Source organism: Herpailurus yagouaroundi, unplaced genomic scaffold (genome assembly GCF_014898765.1).
Source record: "Herpailurus yagouaroundi ecotype Mexico unplaced genomic scaffold, PumYag 218, whole genome shotgun sequence".
NCBI lineage: Eukaryota > Metazoa > Chordata > Mammalia > Carnivora > Felidae > Herpailurus > Herpailurus yagouaroundi.
In genome coordinates, this window is record NW_024412449.1 from 4,100,831 (window position 1) to 4,115,369 (window position 14,539).

At 36.0% G+C, this 14,539-nt stretch overlaps 1 long non-coding RNA gene across 2 annotated transcripts in view; it reads right to left on the bottom strand.

Annotated features, from left to right (window-relative positions):
* The window catches only part of LOC121018225 (uncharacterized), a 190,622-nt gene that overhangs the window by 174,317 nt on the left and 1,766 nt on the right, over positions 1–14,539 (bottom strand). For both annotated transcript variants that reach the window (XR_005785096.1, XR_005785095.1), the window contains exon 2: positions 748–951. This is a non-coding gene — a long non-coding RNA (uncharacterized LOC121018225). The remainder of the gene's footprint in view (positions 1–747; positions 952–14,539) is intronic.

Here is a 14,539-nt window from a genome sequence, read left to right on the forward strand (position 1 = left end):
ACACACACACACACACACACACACACACACACACACACACACACACAAACACACACACAGGTTTAAGTTTCCAAACAGGAAGAAAAGCAATTATTTGTCAATTCAATCTCCCAGTTAAATGTAAATAAGATTTAGTTGTTTATCATAATAGTCTATATGTAAGGTCAGGTTTGATCTAAGAGCATTTTTAATAATATTAAAACCAGCTCAGAGCATTCTCCTCTGTGTTTGTTCTCCAGGAAATGCCCAAATTTCCAGACAGTGCTGATGTGAGTTAGGATGTCCTCCTTTAGTATCTAGGCCATTTACTTTTTATTTTAAAAAATTTTTAATGTTTATTTATTTTTGAGAGAGAGAGAAAGAGAGAGTGTGAGTGGAGAGAGAAAGACACAGAACGTGAAGCAGGCTCCAGGTTCTGTGCTGGCAGCACAGAGTCCAATGTGGGGCTCAAACTCACGAACTGTGAGATCAAGACCTGAGCCAAAGCCGGATGCTTAACCGACTAAGCCACCCAGGCGCCCCAAGGCCATTTACTTTTTAAAAAATATATTTTTTTAGAATAGTTTTAAATTTACTTAGAAAAAAAGTGGAGATAGTAACAAAGAGTTCTCATATACCCCACAGCCAGTTTCCCCTATTATTAACATCTTATATTAGTATGGTACATTTGCCAGGCTTAATGAACCAATATTGATACATTATTATCAACTAAAATGTATACTTTATTCTGACTTCCTTAGTTTTTACCTAATATCTTTTCTTCTTTTCCAGGATCCCACCCAAGATATCATATTACAGTTAGTTGTAATGTCTCCATAGGCTTCTCTTGGCTTGACAGTTTCTCAGATTTTCCTTGTTCTTGATAACCACATCAATTTTGAGGAGTACTGGTCAGGTATTGTGCATAATATCCTTGAACTGGGGTTTCTCCGATGTTTTCTTATGATTACACTGGAGAAGGGGAGAAAGAACACAAAGAAAGGTAAAGTGCTATTTTCATCACAGCATATCAAAGATACATACTATCAACATGACCTATCACTGTTGATATTAACCTTGGTGTCCATCAGTTTTCTCCAATGTAAAGTTACTCTTTTTCCCTCTTTCCATACTGTACTCTTTGGAAAGAAGTCACTATGCATAGCCCATACATAAATCGAGGTCAGTTATGCTCTGCCTCCTTGAAAGCAGAATATCTACATAAATTATTTGGAATTCTCCTATGAGGAGATTCATCTATTTTCCCTCATTAATTTATTCAATCCTTTATTTACATCAGTGTGGATGAATATTTATTTTCTACTTTATGTTATAATCCAATGCTATTTAATTTATTTTTTGCTCAAATTGTTCCTGCTTTGATCATTGGGAATCTTTTCAGTTTGCTCTTGTGTCCCTTTGACCTACCCCCATCATGGTGTTTTTATTGTGTACTTCCTTACTTTCTGGCACTGTATGATAACCCAGGCTCATCTTATATATTTCCTGCCCCACTCCTAAAATCAGCCATTTCTCCAAGGATCCCTTGGGGGTTTTTTGTTTGATTGGTTGGATGTTTTTGAGAATGGTCATGGAAATAAAGATCTAGGTGCACTCAGGGCACCTGGGTGGTTCAGTTGGTTAAGCATCCAACTCTTGGTTTCAGCTCAGGTCATGATCTCACACTTTTGTGGATTTGAGCCCTGCATCAGGCTCTGCACTAGCAGTGTGGAGCCTGCTTGGGATTATCTCTCTCTCCGTCTCTCTCTGACCCTCTCCAACCTGTGCTGTCCCTATCTCTCTCAAAATAAACTTAAAAAAAAAATCTAGATGTGCTCATTGCTGTTGGAATGTCATTTCTTCCAGGCCCTTTCCCAGATATCCAGGCAATAGGAGCCCCAGTAGTCCTAATTTCATAGACCAATGATTCTTTTTTAAATTGGGGGCTCAAAATAGGGTTTTTAACTTTTTCATATTTTCAGACAAAAACATCTAAAATTTATACTTCTAACACTGCTATCATTTTACAAAAGATAGCAAAGGAGAAAGTTATAAAAATCAGAATAAAGAAGAGTCACTAAATAAGTCTAGTTTTATGAAAAACTGACTACATGGACCTTATTTTCCTCATTTTACCAGTGACAACTAACTCACTGATAAGTACCAATCAAAGGATTGGCCTTTACCAATCAACTAGAAGAAATAATTTTCTGAACTGTACTTAAGATAACCCTTTAGGATAATGTGGACATGCTGAGAGCAAGTAAACAAGTCCTATGATTGGGATCTAACTCCTTCTACCTTCCCAGTGGTCTCTCCTTCCACATTCCTTCCCCTACCACAGCCTGGCCCGCTACATACACATACCATTACCATTAAGCAAAAAGAGAGCTCGGTATGTGGAAGGAGAGACAATTTACAATTCACAGTACTTTGAACCTAACTGTACTAAATGCTATAATTTCAGCACAGACTATGGGAACTCAGAGGAGAAACAACTTCTGATTTATCTGGAAAGGCTTCATGAAAGTTATGTTATTTAGGCTAGGCTCTTAAGGATCCATAAGATTTTTGACAAGAAATGATGGAAAAAAGTGACAATCTGAGCTTTACAGTCTTGCAAAAGCCCAGAGATATGAAAAAGGGAGCAATGTTCCCTAGGTAACCAGTTGTATATCGTGGCTACAGCCTATGGTATCATGGCAATAGGGAAGAGATGGAAAAAAATGAAACTGGAGGGGGGTTATGCAAGGAGCCAATTCTGTGGTGTCTTAATTCCTAGGCTAAATACTCTCTGATTGGCACAGGAAAGCATCATTGGGTTATGATCATCAGAGGGATATAATAAGATTTTGAGGACTCTAAAAAATGATTCTAGTGGTGGTGATGTAAAATATGTTACATCATACATATAACAAGAAACTGTTAAACCAAATCTAGCTGATCACTGGACCCATCGAAGGAGATTTATAAAAGCTCAAAATCATGGGCCCCTAACCCAGCCCAAAAGAATCAGAATGTTTTTTCATGTTTAGGACCTAGAGAGATGTACTGAAGCAAACACATAAACAAAAGCAAAATAAATCCCAGAGAATCTGATCCAACTGATCCCAGGATCAGTGAATGGGAATTGCTGAACTACAGAAAAGAGGGATTAGAGACAGTAAGACAAAGAGTACCAGTACAAAATGATAAGGGCTTGGACTCTGGCAGTGCAGATAGGACAGAAAATGGATTCCAGAGAGATTTCTGAGACTAAAATCAGAAATAGTGGCTAACTGATGAGATATGAAAGTAACTCAACAAGGACAGTGAAATTTTCAACTTGGGCAACTACGTGAATGGTTCTTTCACTAGCCAAGTTAGGGTACAAAGAAAAATTAAGCATATTTGAGATAGAAGATAATGAGTTTGGCTTGAGTATGTGGTGTTTCTGGTATGGAAACAATATGTGAGTGGAAGTATCTAGAAAGCAGGTAAATTTGTAGCTATGGGGGAAAGGTAGGACTAAAGATCAGGATTTTTAAGCCATTAGCATGCAAGTGTCTTGGGAGGGAATAAGGAGAAATTAGTTTGGAAATAAAATCAAAGAAATATACCTAATAGTTGACAGTGAAAACTGTGGCAGGACAAACATTACTATGCACACTTTACTTCTCTAATTGCCAGTCTAATTTTCCTCAAAATAAACCCCAAACCAGAAGGGTTTACTTTGTTGGAGAGAGTCTAAGTCAACCTATACAATCAAGGAATGAGGAGGCAGTGATGGAAGGGGAATGAGGAAAAGAAAAAAATTGCAGAGGGTTAGGTGTCAAGAGAGAGTTCGGGGATTTATGGGAGGAGATGCCCCAGAGTACTTGGAAGCTGTGATGGAAGTCAATAGGATTGGAAGGAAATGTTTTACCAAGTTTGCTGTGGCATATGTATGGTCATAGTTTTTGAGAAATGTAAAAATAAATAAAACAGTATTATTTTGAAGTGAATTTTGGTTGTTGTGCTGTGTTTCTTTCACTTCAGCACCACTCTAAGCCTGAATCATACAGACCTAAGCTTAATAAAGAATAAAGAATTATTAGATTTGATAATACAGTAAGAAAGTACAGTACCTGGAGTACTATTGTTACATTCAGAAAATACAGCCCCCAGAGAAGTGTCATTCAGGGTACATGAATTAAGGGACATAGAGTTTGAATGGTGGCATTAAATATTAACTGAATTGGAATGAGCTCAATTTACTTTGTCTTACACATCCTCTGACCTCTCCTTGGTATTTCCTAGACCCGAGTTCAAGCTCTTGATCATTTTTCTTCTATACCACTGCACTGTTTCCAATCTCAGCAAACTCTCTGTCACACCTACAGTCCATCCTTTTCTCCCACATAAATGTATTTTCTCTGATACAGAGCTTATTATGTCATTCCTCACACTTTGAGGACTCACCATTTTTTTCCAGAAGGAAGTCCAAACACGTTACTATACTAAGTGGATATGGTGAGTTGGCATTCAGCATCCATTTTGAGTGTGTGCTTTCTTAAACTGTAGAGGATGACAAATGAAAACTACTTTTCCCAGACTGTCTACAGCTGGACTTCTGGAATCCAATAAGTTCTACCAATTAATGCATATCCACATGAGTTAGAAGGCAGTTAGGAGAGATGAACTTTATGCTACTTCAGCTACTGCTACAGGCAAGCATGATCATGGAAATACTGGTTTTTTCTGCAGCAAAGTTCCAGAATCTAGCCTAGCTTCTTGGGTGTTGAGAGGCAATTATAGTCATAGCAATGATCAGACTTAGTTTTAAGCACTTCTAATGGTTTCATAAGCACCTAATTCCCCATATTAAACTTTTTCTGTTTAAAATATTTGGAGAGGTTTCTGCTTCTCTTGAGGGAGCCCTGATTGATACAAATGCCATTAAACACATTTTACTATTTGGCCTCCAATCCTCATCTCAAATCTTATCTTAAGTCATTCTTAAAGGATATTTCACACTATAACCACACAAGATCATTTGCCATTCCAGAATTTAATCTATCCTATACACTCTCATCTCTACAAATGCTATTCCTTCTATTCTCATTACCCTTGATTTTCTTCCTAATTGTATTAGTTATTTGTTGCTGTATAACAAATTACCCCAAAACTTACTAGGTTGTAACAATATTTATTATCTTGTGTTGCTGTGGGTCAGGAATGGGGTCCTCTGCTTCAGGGCTTTCACAGAGTTGCAATCAAAGTGTTGGCCAGGGTTGTATTCATCTCAAGGCTCTATTAGAAAGGTATCATTTCCAGGTTCATTCATACTGTTGTTGGCAAGATTTAGTTCCTTGTTTGCTATTGGCCAAAGTTTGCCCTCAGTACCTTCCCATGTGAAACTATCCATTGGGGCAGCTCATAAAATGGCAATTTACTTCATTAGAGCAAGCAAGAGAAAAAGCCAAAGACAGAGGGTAATAGCAAGATGGAAATAATAATCTTTTAGACCAAATCTTGGATGTGACATCCCATTACTTTTGCTATAATTCTATTCATTATAAGCATCACTATGTCCAGACCACACTTAAGGGGAGGGGAGGGAATTATGCAAGAGCATAAATACCAAAAGGCAGGGAGCCATTTTAGAAGGCTACCTCCCACATTAATGAATCCTTCTCATTCCTTCTCTTTGCAATTTGTTTATATATCACTACCTTGTACTATTGTTAGTTGTATACGATATTTTATTTTTCCTTTTATCTTTAGCACTTGTGTAGTACATGCTAACCTAGCACATACTTAGTTGGCTTTCAGTAAATGTTGTTGAATGAATGAATGCATATATTCTTTGGGATTTCACAAGTTCCAAGTCTTACCTTTATCCAGCTGTCTATACTAAGTGTTAAGATCATTCACTATAGGACCAAGTGCTCCTGTCCACCTAAATATTGTTCATTTTGATGTCCTACTTTTAGTATAGAATGCAGTTGTTAACAAACCAGAAGAATGAATAAAGGCTATTGTGTTTGAACTTTACTCTCTGAGTTGGCTATTGACTCACTGCTATTGTGAGCAATCTCACATTAATATTTATTTTAACAAGGAAACTGCAGTGTGTTTTGAACTGTGGTCAAGTCAAAGAAAGTTGAGGGCCCCTAGGAAACCACATAGCCAATAAATATTGACAAAAATTTGGTTCCTTGGTCTCTAGATTTTTACTTTAGTCTTTGAAGTCTAAGATGCTTTCTTGGCAATCTGGAATTCTGCCTAACAAATACTATCATTTTCTAGAAATTAGATTCCTTTTGAAACATTTCCAGAGTTTTAATTTTACTACTCCAACTGTGTTGTTGTTATTTTCTTTGGGTTTAGTCTTCAGCTAAGTTGAAGACATTCTTTGTGATCAAAAAAAAAAAAAAATCAATTAAAAGTAAAATATCTATGAATAAAAAAAAGATCTGATAGAATACTCCATGTACAGATTCTTTTATCTATGAAGATAATAATTTCAGCAAAAGTCAATATTATAAATAATAATTGTAACAGCAAAGACTTAGATGTTACAAAACTGCATAAACTGCTGTATCATAGAGGTGCCTGGGTGGCTCAGTTGGTTAAGCATCCAAGTTCAGCTCAGGTCATGATCTCACAGTTCATGGGTTTGAGCTCCACATTGGGCTCCCTGCTGTCAGTGTGGAGCCCACTTTAGATCCTCTGTCTCCCTCTCTCTCTGCCCCTCCTGCACACATGTGGTCTCTCTTTCTCTCTCAAAAATAAATAAACATGAAAAAAAGTGCTGTATCATAGCAAAATATCTTAAAATCATATTATGTTTTCTCCATTAGTAGGTTTTTGAATATAATCTATTAAAAAGCAGCAAGAGAAAAGAAGACAGTTACGTGCAAGGGGAAACCCCTATAAGGCTATCAGCAGATTTTTCAGCAGAAACTTTGAAGGTCAGAAGGGAGTGGCATGATATATTCCAAGTGCTGAAAGGGGGAAAAGTGCAGCCAAGAAAACTCTATCCAGCAAAGCTATCATTCAAAATAGAAGGAGAAATAAAGAGTTTCCTAGATAAACAAAAGCTAAAGGAGTTCATGACCACTAAGCCAGCCCTATAAGAAATTAATTAAAGAGGATTCTGAGTGCAAAGGAAAGACCATAAGTGAGAGCATGAAAAGTAAAAAACACAAAAGCAGTAAAAATAAGTATTTCTGTAAAAATCAGTCAAGGGATTTGTAAAATAAAAAGATGTAAAATATGACACCATATACCTAAAATGTGGGAAAAATGGACAAAAGATAAGAATGGACCATTCACAACAAAATTGAAAATGGCTCTTAAATATAAGAAATAAGCTGACTACTACTCATAATAAGAAGCAATGAAAATTATCCTTGCTACACCACTTCTATCAGGTTGGCACAAATTCAAAAATGTGACAGAATATTCTTCTGATCCAGGTGCAGAGTAATGAGCACCCTCATATATTCCTGCTGAGAATTCTTCCCATAGAGAGAACTTAGGTAATACCTGGTTAAAACAAAAAAAAAGTGAAATTACTTACATAAAAGATCATTGACTGTTGAATTCTGTGGATAACAACAACCCAAATGTCCATCAAAAGGGGTCTGGTTAAAGAAATTATGATAAATCCATGTTTGAATTCTATGTAGTTATCCAAAAATGAAGTAAATCTCTATTTTTTAATTACTCTAATATGAAATGATCTTCAGGATATATTATTAAGTGAAAAAAAATGGAGTTACAGAACACTATACATTGTGTAATAATGGGGTGGAAAACACAAACACGTTTCTACTTTTATTTGTTTGTGTATGTATTTGCTTATATTTGCAAAAATCCTGGAAAAAACACAAAAATGCTTATATTTGCAAAAATCCTGGAAAAAACACAAAAATGTTCAAGGGACTAGAACACAGCTATTTTGACTCTGCATCACTAGTGATACATAGTCTAAGGACAAATAGAACAGTAAGAACATGTAAACTCATTCAGTAACCAGTCAGTATATTGGGATTTTTATTTTGTATATATTTTCTATATTTTATAATATAAATAATTACTTAATTGGGTAATATGATTTTCAATGTAAGATTAAAGAGAGACAACTATTAAAATAGTGTTATATTTAAAGTCTTGTAATATTAAATTTAAATTAGGAATATCAGTACAAACTCTAAATTGTTATTTTCTTCTCAAACATATATATTCCCTAGCTCTGTCCTCCAAAAAGACTAGAAATAATCATAATCCAATAGCTATGAATACATCTAGCAACCAGATTGGCGTCTCTAAAATACCATTCCCCATTGAAAGGATCCAGAACTCCTTGGAGGGATAGCTGGTTCCAGATCTGAAGCCGGAATTAAAGAAGATAAGCCAGGGAGAGACCAGGATGCAAGAAAGTTGTCTTGTCAAAAAGACAATATGAGGGGCGCCTGGGTGGCGCAGTCGGTTAAGTGTCCGACTTCAGCCAGGTCACGATCTCTCGGTCTGTGAGTTCGAGCCCCGCGTCGGGCTCTGGGCTGATGGCTCAGAGCCTGGAGCCTGCTTCCGGTTCTGTGTCTCCCTCTCTCTCTGCCCCTCCCCCGTTCATGCTCTGTCTCGCTCTGTCCCAAAAAGAAAATAAAAAACGTTAAAAAAAAAAAAAAAAAGACAATATGAGGTGCTTACCATTGGCCAAAGATGGGACTAAACAACAAAAGAAATACTAAATGCAACTGATCAAGTATATAAAACCCATAAATTTGTAGTTATACTAAAAATTTTATATTCTACACATTGGACATGATTGCAAGTAACTAGGTACCAACTCCTTAAAAGGGAAGAATTTGACATTTTTCTTGCCTTTCCTCTATGAACAGTATTTCGAGGTAGCCCCAGTTCATAAGAAAAAGGTTTTTTTTACAGAAACATACTAATAAATAATCATCATTTTTTAATCCGTAATAAACTGGATTCAGACTACCATCCTAATAGATAAAATCATTAGATAAACTATTGATGAAAACCCCAATGATCAGTCTAAAAGTGGACAAGCAGATATTGTGGACTTCCTGATGTAACATGAAGCACACAGCACCAACTATTTTCTTGCCAGAACAGTCTGATGGAGCCTGAATCTCTCTAAAGCCAAACTGTATTTATAGAAAATATGGAAAGAAAACAAAATAAATGACACTACAAGGAAGAAAACAGATAAATCCAGAATGTAGGAATAATCTACACAATTGACCCAACGTGATAGTCTTTGTATGTCAATATAGCTAGACTTTTAGTCCCTAATTATTCAATCAAACACTAAACTAAGTGTTGCTGTGAAGGTATTTTGTATAGTAATTAAGTCCATAATCAATTGACTTTAAGTAAAAGAGATTATCCTAGATAATCTTGAAGAGTCTGATTCAATCAGTTGAAACAATTTAAGAGCAAGAACTGAGGCTGCCCAGAAGAAATTCTACCTGGGCATAGTAGTTTCAGCTCATGCCCATAAATTCCACTCTGCCCATCCTGACAGTTTACCTTATGCATTTCTAACTTGTCTTACCAGCTCTCCCAACTGAGTAAGCCAATTCTTTGCAATAAATCTCTTAGTATATATCTCCTACTTGTTCTGTTTCTCTGGTTGAACCCCAATACACCCAGTTTCTGATATAATTTAATAGTACGAAGAAAGGAGGGGAGGAGTACTGCTCTCAATTAAAAGAAATTTCAAATATAACAATCAAAATGTAATGAGATGATCTTGTTTGGATCCCAATTCAAAACAAATTAGTACAAATTTACTATCTGTAAAGGCCATATTTTAGATAATCTGGGAAATATAATTATGAACTGGCTGTTTCTAGTCCTTGTTTTCCATGTAGCAGAGTGATAAACTGACCTGGGATTGCTCTCTGGGAGTAAACTGTGTCATCTCACATTGGTCTGTCTGTGGTAACAAGGACCAAAAGGACCAAGTTGGATAGCTCCCAGGACTGGAGCAAATATTCTCTATATTGTTCTTGAACTTTCTGACTTCATTTCCCCTGGCTTGATCATTCCTTGCATTGTACATGATAATGGGAAGATTTTAGTTTTGCATTTGCATAAGAAGAAACATGATTTCTTTGATCTGCAGTTATTAGGCCTAGTTAGCTTAGAAAACAACAACAACAACAACAACAACAACAACAACAACAACAACAAACAGACTTCCAGATGGAAAAGTTTAAAGAAGAGAGATGGCTGGTTGATAGTACCACTATCACTGATGTGAAAGGATGTGACAGCTAGGGAAGAGAATGTTAACTGTCTCCTAGCCAAAAAGGTTGTCATGGAAGCAGATTCCTTTGATTTCAGTAAGGTAGAAATTGTTTGAAGGAAAGGCAGATAATGGCAGAGGAGTTGTTGGCAGGAGAATGGAAATTCCTGAGGTCAAACTGACATAGCTAAGGCAGAGAGGAAGCTAGCATGAGGTGAGTGAAGAGGTATAAAGGAAAGTGGGTCGTAAAGAACTGCAAAGATCAGTGATCATAGAACATAGCAATGAAGGATTGTGGGGAGAGTGTTGGGAGGTGGTTTGGAATGACATAACAATGGGGGTAGGTAGTATATTAAATGACTTTTCCCAAGATCCAGGTAGATCTCTGGGGCAATGGGATTGTAAAATAATCATCCATTTAAAATGAGTTCTCAAACACTGGGGTCCATTTTGTTGATATGTTCTGGCCTAACACTGAGCACCAGCACCTTTATGGCATAGACTTAATAATGTTTTAAGTTGGTTGGTCTGGCAGCAAGATACAAGATGGATTGAATAAATATGTTTCAAGATAAGTTGATTGGCTAGGATGTTGTTATACAAATTCATCTGTGAGACAAGGGATTTATATTGAGATGATAGTATGGAATGGACAAGAATGGGTTAAGCCCAATAGTAGAAATATAACTCAGTAGCTAAAACTTGAGGTTCTAAAATCAGACAGTGGATTTGAATCCCTGCTCTACCATTTATGAATTATGTAACCTTGGGCAATTTATTTAACCTCTCCAGGACTGTTTACCCTTCTGTAAAATTGAGATGATATTGATATCTATCTTTAGGACTGTTGTGAGGCTTACATGAGATAATACATATAGAATACTTTTGGTACTTGGCAAACACTAAGAACTCAAAAAAAAAAAAAAAGAATAAAAAAATAGAGCAAAGAGAAATTTTAAAGAAAATATAGGATACCATGACAGAATGCTTTAGGAGACAGAAAGAAATCTCTTCATATGATTTAACCTGGGAGACCAGAAGGAATACTGAAGCTACTTTGATAAGGAAATTGTTGAATTCAGGAGCCCATCACTGTAGTACATTCATCCCTCTGGGAGATATTCTATGTAAATATGGAAATACAGGATTGGAACACTAATGAAAGATAACAATTGGCAATGTTGATTTGGAAATCATCTGAATATGGATGATAATTGAAGCTACAAGTGCCTGAGCTCCCCAAATGTTCAAAAATAAAAGCAGAAAACTGAGGACAGAGCTTGAGAAGAAACAGCCAGAAAGGAGGGATCGATAAGACATAAAAACCTCAAAATGCATCATTCTAGAAGATGATGAAGCTTTAATCTTAATTATAGGTGGCCAGTTGTTCCTCTGTATTCTACACTAATATAATTAAAAGCAGTAATGTACTGTGAGGAAAAGCACTAGACTGGTGGTCAGCATATCTGGATTCTAACACAGTTTAGTTAACTTGCTCTGTGGTCCTTAGGTGAAGGACCTTGTCATCTTTGGATCTCAGTTTCCTCATCTATAAATGAAGAATGTTGGACCAAATGATTTATTAGTTCTTTTAACTTCATAATTTTATGGATTAATATAGGAAGTTAAAAGTTTTTACAATCCAAAACCACTCAGAGCCTTCCTCATATATTCCCACAGTCCTATCACATATTTAGTGACCTAACAAAAAGCAGGAGGCATTGGACATATTTTCTTAGAAAAAAGTTTTAAAAGTCTCTCAAATTTTCCTGGTCTTCACTACAGGACTGTGTTTACTACAATTTCATTGAAGCCTCTGTATTTGGATGGGCAAATACCTACCTAAACTATGAAAATCTGAATATGCATTACAAATTAGAAGATTCATTACAAAAGGATCAATTCTTCTCCTCCTCCTCCTTTCCCTCCTCCTCCCCCTCCCCCTTTAGAGAGAGAGAGCATGAGAGCTGGAAGAGGGGCAGAAGGAGAGACAGAATCCTAAACTGAGCGCAGCTTAGGTCCATGCTGAGCGCAGAGCCTCACACAGGATTCGATCACCATGACCCTGGGATCATGACCTGAGCAGAAATTAAGAGTTGGTTGCTCAACTGACTGAGCCACCCAGGCACACCCCACTCTTCTTCTTATAAAAGGGTTAACTTAGTAGTTTCACTTTCCTTAACTCTTGCTATTTATACTTGTGGTTTCCTACAAACATTTTCCTGCACCTTTTTTTATATAAGAAAAATAAAGGTTTCCTTTGCCTGCTACAAAATAACTTCATAACTCCTATTTCAGAATTTCTAATCTCTTCTATTACAGCTTTTAAGATAATCTTTATTAATGTCTTATGGTTTTATATTTTAATCATTACACTTGTGGAAAGTTAAGAAAAAAGCTGTAGTGCTTAAAAGAAATTATCTAGAGATGTCAATAATATTAATTTTAAAATATTTTAATCTTGTAGTCTCTCCTATAGTTGCAATCTTCACTACACTCTCTATGAAGTATAAAAAAGGACTACTTCAATTTTATAAGTTGAAAGCAATTTGCACTGATTTTCTGACTCCCAGGCTCAGATTAGGCTGTAATATAAAGCCTTCTAAAATTTAAATAGATATGTTTTCCATCCCAACTTTACTGAGGCAAAATTTGCATATAGTAAACTGCACATGATAAAAGTAGACAATTTGAGAACTTCTGACCGAGCATACGTCTGTGAAACCATCACTACAATCAAGAAAAATAACATATCTATCACTACAAAAAGTTTTCTCCTTTGTGATACCACCTTCCCACCAATGTCCAGTCCCCATTTTTCATCCTCTGCATCCCACTGATCGCAACCACTGATCTTATCACTATAGTTTGAATTTTCTAGAATTCTATATCAAAGGAATCATACAGTATGTGTTGCTTTTTTGGTCTGGCTTCCTTCACTCAGAATAATTATTCTGAGATTCATTCATGTTGTTGAGTCTATCAATTGTCCATTCCTTCTCATTGTCAAGCAGTATTCCATTATGTGAATATACCACAATTTGTTTTCCCTTCACTTGCTGGTGGTCATTTGGGTTGTTTCTAGTTTGGGCCTATCACAAATAATGCTGCAATGAATATTCATAGTCTTAGTGGGTAAATACCTAGGAATGCAATGGGAATCATATGGTAGGTATATGTTTAGCTTTTTAAGAAATGGCCAAATTGTTTTCCAAATTAGTTATATCATTTTATATTCCCAAAATGCACTATATGAAAATTCTAATTGTTCCATATCCTTGCCAACAATTTGTATGATCAGTCTTTTTAATTTTAGCCATTCTGTGACTAGGGTGTGCAGTGATACCTCATTGTATTTCTAATTTTCATTTCCCTAATGTCTAATGATGTTAAGCATCTTCTCATATATTTATTTTGTCATCAATATAACTTCTTTGGTAAAGTGTCTATCTAAATTTGTTGCCCAGGGGCGCCTGTGTGGCTCAGTTGGTTAAGCATCCGACTTTGGCTCAGGTCATGGTCTTGCAGTTTGTGGGTTCAGGCCCCACGTGAGGCTCTGTGCTGACAGCTCAGGGCATGGAGCCTGCTTCAGATTCTGTCTCCCTCTCTCTCTGCTCCTCCCATGCTCATGCTCTATCTCTCACTGTCTCTCAATAAAAAATAAACGTTTAAAAAAATTTTAAAAAAATTTGTTGCCCAGTTTTAAAAATTAGGTTGTTTGTCTTCTGAGTTGTAAGAGTTCTTTATATATTGTAGTTAGAAGTCCTTTATTAAATATATGCTTTCCAAACAGTTTCTCCCAGTCTATGGCTTACCTTTTTACTTTCTTAAGTATGTTTTGAAAAAATGTTTTAATTTTGAGAAGGTAAAATTTATCAATTCTTTTCCCTTTTAAGATGCTTTTTGTGCCATGTTTAAAAAATTTTTGCCAAATCCAAGGTAATGTATTTTTTTTCTTATATTCTCATCTATGAGTTTTATACTTTTAGCTCTTACATTTAGATTTATGATCCATTTTTTAATTTTTTATATGGTATGAGGAAAGGAGTGAAATTCTTTTCATTTTTTTGGCATAACTATTCAATTGTTCTAGCACCATTTCTTGAAAATATTATCCTTTCCCCATTGAATTGCCTTGGCATATTTGTTGAAAATCAATTGACTCTGTATGTGTAGGTCTATCCCTGAGCTCTCAATTCTGTTACATTGCTCTATTTATATCTATCTTCACATCAATACCACACTGTGTTGATTACTGTAACTCTTATAATGTCTTTTTTTTTTTCTTTTTGAGAGAGAAAGAGAGAGGATCTT